Genomic DNA, 6,868 nt, shown 5'->3' with positions numbered 1-6,868 from the left:
AGTAATATTGTAGCGACCGCACAGACAGCTGTGTGTTATGTGTTAGGCTAGTAGATGGTTGTGTTGTACCTACCAGTACCCAGTGTTCGCGGGTCCGACATGTCAATCAACCTGCTATCTGCCAATCACGGGAATGCCTGGAATGTTCTGATGCCGGGCATCCTGGCGGTTGGCGGAGTGGCATGGAGGGGGGTTGGGCAGGGGATGGAGCATTGGAAGTTAAGACCAGGTTTAGCCTTTGTTCTCTCTCTTTTTACGTCTGGGCTTCACAAGAGAAGGTCACGATTGGCTTGTGGGTTATCTTTCATTTATTTGGCGTGGGCTACGGCCAAACAGTAGCCTGTGTAAAGTTGGTTTAATAAACCGTCCATTCGTAAACTCAATCCTCTGTCTGGACAGTTGTTCTTTTATGATCTAGTCAGGTCATTACATTGGTGTCAGAAGTAAAAACGTTGATAAAAGTTAGCCAGCTAGCTAGCTGACTTCTGTGGCTAGCTACCGTAGGTGAGAACGGGGGTTGAAGATGCTTCGAGGAAATCCAAAAGTGAAGGTGGAGGTAGGGGACGATTATGGCCAAGGAGGTGCGTGTGCATGGACGTCGGGGGTTCTGGCTGAGGAGATCGCCAGGGCATCGGAGCCCAGAGGCCGCTTTTGAGGGAGGACGTTAGAGTGATGGCGGCTGAAGCGGGCATGAGTGCTTCGTCGACTGTGTTGCGCGGATTCTGGTGGGCGGACCGAAGGGGTGACGTCGACGCGGCGGGACGAGGAATCTGGGGCTCAGGATGTAAACAAACATGGCGGCGCCCAGTTCCCGGCTGCGTCCGTATCCATTAAGACCCCGAAGTATTCCGGTAAGGCGGATTGGGAAGCTTTTCATGCTCAGTTTGAACTGTTAGCTCATTTTAGGGGGTGGTCGGATGAAGATAGGGCACTGCAGTTGGCTTTATGCCTCACGGATGAAGCTCTGGCCTGTTTGATATTGATTAGCCCCGAGGACAGACGTGATTATGGTGCTTTAGTGGGAGCACTGAGGAGGCGCTATGGACAGTGTGTACCACCCGGGCTACTGCGCTCCGAACTGAGTAATAGACGCAGGCAGCCTGGAGAGCCTCTACGGGTGCTAACTAATGACATTGAGAGCCTCTCTCGGCGGGCATATGCTCACATGCCCCCCTCCGTGCAGAGCGAGCTAGCACGGGACCAGTTCATACAGGCGCTCTCTCCTACGGAGCTGCGCATACAGACCCAGCTGGCTCATCCTGAGTCATTGCAGGTAGCCTTGGAGATGGCTTTGGAGAGGGAGCTGGTGTGGGCTGGGGCTTCAGCTGGGGCTTTGGTGGGGGTGCAGGGAGACAGACCCTTTGTGCGAGCTGGGGGCAGAGCAGCCCGGAGCCGGAAAGCCTGCATGGGTGGCTGAAATGACAGAACTCATTCGTGCTGTGTCGCTACAGGCGGCACGAAACACACGCCCTGGTCCCAGGGTCTGCTGGGGTTGTGGCCAGCCAGGCCATCTGCAGATTGCCCCATGTCCCCCAGAGCTCAGGGAAACGGCTCGGGGTCCGCATAGACCGGGTAGTGCGGACCCCTGGCTTTCTATCCCAACCACCATCTTCTTCAGGAGGAGCCCACCGGCAAAGACGGGGAAGCAAGGCTCCACTTCCCCCAGAAGCAGACGAGGGCAAGCGGATGGAGCCTGTTGTTGTGGTGGGCCGGACCTGTGTTGGGGACTTTTGTCATGTCCCTGTCACTGTGGAGGGGGTGCCCTGCTCCGCCCTGGTGGACACTGGGTCCACAGTAACCCTGGTGAGGCCAGATATTGTGCCAGGTTGGACTCAGTGTGAGCCTACAACTGTGCAGCTCCGCACAGTCACAGGTGAGCTGGCACCCATGAAAGGGAAGGGAATAATGACTCTGACAGTAGGGGGCAGGACTGTGCGTCATCCTGTGTGGGTGGCGGCTGTACAGGACCCTTGTATCCTGGGGTTGGACTTTCTTAGGAGCACAGGCTGCCAGTTAGACCTAAATAGGGGCACACTGAGCTTCCAGGGAGGGCCGGAGGTCGCCATGGCCCCTAATGTCACATTCACTCAACCCAACAAACCCTTTACTCCAACAGTTAAAGCAGCAGAGACTCATGGCTGCCCCCTCCCCCACATCTGGGTGTGACTTTTCCCCCAGCCCCCTGTCACCTACGGCGTTGCGTTACATTCCCCCAGCTACCTCCACGACACAGTCCTCTGTGAGCCCGGGCCGCGCCCCCCCAGCCCAGCTACCCCAGATGGGAGGGGAGAGGACACTGTCTGCAGTGAGGGAGATATGGGGGAGGAACTGTGTTGGTCTTGACCCCGAGTAGCAGGAACGGTTGAGGCAGTTGCTGTTTGAATTCAGAGACAGCTTTGCGCTGAGTGAGGAAGAGGTGTGTCAGACTCATCTGGTGCAGCATGAGATCGACACAGGTGATGCTCGACCTATCAAGATGCGTCCCCGCCGTATCCCGCTGGCACGCCAGGAGGCGGCAGACAAGGCTGTGTTGGAGATGCAGCGGGCAGACTTCATTGAGCCCTCAGACAGCCCCTGGGCGCGCCAGTCGTCATGGTTCCGAAGAAGGGGGCAAGCTGAGGTTCTGTGCGGACTACAGGCGGCTGAATGAGGTAACCAGGAAGGACTCATACCCCATACCACGTATCGATGAGTCGCTGGACCTGGTTAGGGGGTCCTCCTGGTTCTCCTCACTAGACCTCCGCAGTGGCTACTGGCAGGTGCCCCTCTTCCCAGAGGCCAGAGCCAAAACTGCGTTCTCCACTAACAGAGGACACTGGCAGTTCAAGGTCCTGTGCTTTGGCCTGTGCAACGCTCCAGCTACTTTTGAGCGTTTGATGGACAGGGTGCTGGATGGCATCCCCCGACAGCAGTGTCTGGTATACCTCGATGACATCCTGGCCCATGGCAGCTCCTTCCAGTCAGCCCTGGGGGCGCTACGGTGTGTGCTGGAGAGGGTGGCTGCCGCAGGTCTGAAGCTCCACCCCGAGAAGTGCCACTTCATGAGGAGAGAGGTGTCCTTCTTGGGCCACCGAGTGGGGAAGGAGGGGGATCAGCACCATGGAGGACAAGGTAGCGGCTGTCAGAGACTGGCCCACCCCCCACCGACCAGCGTCAGCTGAAGAGCTTCCTGGGCCTGGCCTCGTACTACAGGAGGTTTGTACGGGGCTTCTCAAGCGTTGCTGCTCCACTGAACCGCCTGCTGCCGAAGGACAAGGCTTTCACTTGGACAGTGGAGTGTGAGGAGGCGTTCAACACCCTCAAACATGCACTGATCGAGGCCCCGTGCTCGCCCCCTGACCTCACATTGCCCTTTATCCTGGACACAGATGCGAGCAATGTGGGCATGGGTGGGGTGCTGGCCCAGGTGGGGCCAGAGGGGGAGAGAGCGGTGGCGTACTTCAGCAAAACATTTGACAAACATGAGCGCCGCTACTGTGTCACCAGCGGGAGCTCTTGGCTGTTGTGGCTTCCGTCAAACACTTCAGTACTACCTGGGTGGTCTGCCCTTTACTGTAAGGACTGACCACTCTACTCTCCAGTGGCTCATGTCTTTCAGAGAGCCAGAGGGGCAGGTGGCACGCTGGTTGGAGGAGCTTCAGCCGTATGACTTCACGGTGGTGCACAGGGCAGGGGCACGCCATTCCAACGCCGACGCCATGTCCCGTCGGCCCTGTACTGCAGACGGCTGCCGCCACTGTGAACGGAGAGAGGGACGGGAGAGAGAGCTGTGTGCAGAGGAGGGGGTCTGTGCCACAGTGTGTCGGGCGAGCGGGCCTGTCTGCTGTGAGCTGCAGACTGTCGACGTGGCTGAATGGGGGCAGCAGCAGGGACGGGACACAGACCTACAGCCAGTGCTACAGTGGGTAGAGGCGCAGGTGAGGCCACCATGGGAAGAGGTGACAGCGCTCTCACTCGCGACCAAAGGGTTGTGGTCAAAGTTTGAGCGACTGCGGCTGGCTGATGGCGTGTTACAGAGGGCATGGAAGGAGTCAGCTACGGGGGAGGAGAGGTGGCAGGTGGTGGTCCCAAAAGCATTGCGGGAGGCTGTGCTCCAGAGTACTCATGGGGGGTGGGGACTGGACACTTTGGGGTCACAAAAACACTGCGCCGCCTCCGTCAGGGCTTTTACTGGGGGCAGCACAAGAGGGATGTGGAAGACTTTTGCCGCCGCTGTGACAACTGCACAGCGAGAAAGGGCCCCCAGGCCGCTCTCATGCTCAGCTCCAACAGTTCCCAGTGGGGGCTCCCATGGAGAGGGTGGGAGTGGATGTAGTTGGGCCGTTCCCCACCACAGACAGTGGAAACCGCTGGGTGCTCACGGCCATGGACTATTTCACAAAATGGCCCGAGGCCTATGCTCTGCCTGACCAGGAGGCAGAGACCATCGTCGACGCCCTGACAGCGGGGATGTTCAGCAGGTTTGGAGCTGCAGAGTCCATCCACAGCGACCAAGGCAGAAACTTTGAGTCCCGTGTGTTCGCCACCATGTGTGAGAGGCTGGGTATGCACAAGACCCGCACTACTCCTCTCCATCCTCAAAGTGATGGCCTTGTGGAGCGCTTCAACAAAACGCTTGGACAGCAGCTGGCCATCGTCTCTTCCAAACACCAGCGTGACTGGGACAAGCACCTGCCTATGGTCCTCATGGCATGCCGCTCCGCTGTCCAAGACTCCACCTCCTGCACGCCTGCCCTCCTCATGCTGGGGAGAGAGATCCGTACCCCCTGCGGAGATGGCGTTTGGTCGGCCCCTGGATAGCCCTCATGTTTCCCGGGGCCGGAGTATGCCCGGAGACTCCAGGACCGCCTGGAGACAGCCCACACCTTCGCCAGAGAGCAGCTGCTGAATGCAGGTGTGAGGCAGAAGAGGAACTATGACGTGCACACCCGGGAAGGCACTTTGTGGCTGGGGAGCTGGTCTGGGTCTACAGCCCGCTAAGGAAAAAAGGCAGATGCCCCAAGTTGGACAGTCACTGGGTGGGACCCTGCAGTGTCCTGGAGAGGGTAGGGGAGGTTGTTTACCGGGTGCAGCTTCCTCCCAGGGGGAGAAAGGTGACACTGCACCGGGACAGGTTAGCCCCATATAGAGGGGTCTCTTCTCCCCAAACCCCAGGAACCCCCACAATTCCCCTCTCTGGCAATGACATTCTCCAGGCACCCACCCCCCAGGTGCCGCAGACAAGGCTCCAGACAGCCCACTCCCCCTGTGTCACCGCGTGGTTCCCCAGAGCCACGGACTGTATTACCCGTTCCCGCTTCCTTGTCCCCCATGTCCTTGCCTTCATCCCCTGGTTCCCAGAGGGGCACTCTGCGGCCATCACAGCCACGCAGGCAAAGGAGACCTCCGGGTCGCTTCAGAGACTTTGTTTGTTCCCTCGGTGACGAGGGACTTTGTGGTGGGGGGCTGTGTAGCGACCCGCACAGACAGCTGTGTGTTATGTGTTAGGCTAGTAGATGGTTGTGTTGTACCTACCAGTACCCAGTGTTCGCGGGGGTCCGACATGTCAATCAACCTGCTATCTGCCAATCACGGGAATGCCTGGAATGTTCTGATGCCGGGCATCCTGGCGGTTGGCGGAGTGGCATGGAGGGGGTTGGGCAGGGGGATGGAGCATTGGAAGTTAAGACCAGGTTTAGCCTTTGTTCTCTCTCTTTTTACGTCTGGGCTTCACAAGAGAAGGTCACGATTGGCTTGTGGGTTATCTTTCATTTATTTGGCGTGGGCTACGGCCAAACAGTAGCCTGTGTAAAGTTGGTTTAATAAACCGTCCATTCGTAAACTCAATCCTCTGTCTGGACAGTTGTTCTTTTATGATCTAGTCAGGTCATTACAATATTATTCGTATCTCAGAGCCATTTGCTTTGCTAGTTATAGCCTAATGTTAGCTAGCTAACATTGAACCTGGTTTGTTAGCTACCTGCAGATTCATGCAGGGTAGTAACGTCATTGTCACGGTTTCAGCCGAGGCTGCCTCTCTCCCTTGTTCGGGCAGGCTTCGGCGTTCGTTGTCTCCGGAATACTAGCTGCCACCGTTGTATGTTTCATGTTCGTTTGCTTTTGTCTGATTGTTGTCACACCTGTTTTCATTTAGTGTCATTAGTGTCCTATTTAGTTCTCGTTGTGTTTGTCAGGTGTTGTGTGTTATTGATTTTGTCAGTCGTGTTTTTCGCTCGGTTGAGCTTCTCTCCACTGCGCTGGAGTTATTACGCACCTGTTTTGTGCGCTGTTGTTTCGTTTCGCCTTCGTGCGTATTTCGCCTTCGGGCAAGTGTTGTCCGTTTGCCGTGTTTTGGCATTACTAAAGTCTGTTGGATTATCCGTCTGCGTCCTGCGTTTGATTCCACCACTGCACCTACAGCACGCTTTGACAGAATAACACACCTCAATGGAATCAGCAGGAGCCGCAGCAGCCCAGGCGACTCTGGAGGACAGGGTCCGGGAACAAGGTGACCAGATCCTGCAGATGGGGACCGCACTGCAGGAGGTGATCACCACCATCCGAGGTTGGGGGACGCCTCCACCGCCACCCTCCGTGCAAGCACCATCGGCCAGTCAGCCTATTCCCGCACCAGAACCCCGAGGAGTCCGACTCTCGCTCCCGAGGGCTTACGATGGGACCGCGACCGGGTGCCAGGGTTTCCTTCTCCAGGTGGAGCTGTACCTGGCCACCGTGCACCCGGCGCCCTCGGGACATGAGAGCGTGTCCGCCCTGATCTCCTGCCTGTCCGGGAAGGCGTTGGAATGGGCCAACGCGGAGTGGAGGAGGATCGACGCGGACACCATAACTTACGACGAGTTCTCCCGCCGCTTCAAGGCGGTGTTTGACC

The sequence above is a fragment of the Coregonus clupeaformis genome, chromosome 33, assembly GCF_020615455.1.
Source record: "Coregonus clupeaformis isolate EN_2021a chromosome 33, ASM2061545v1, whole genome shotgun sequence".
NCBI classification, from domain to species: Eukaryota; Metazoa; Chordata; class Actinopteri; order Salmoniformes; family Salmonidae; genus Coregonus; species Coregonus clupeaformis.
The sequence above is the reverse complement of the archived record's forward strand: the minus strand, read 5'-3'. Positions refer to the sequence as shown.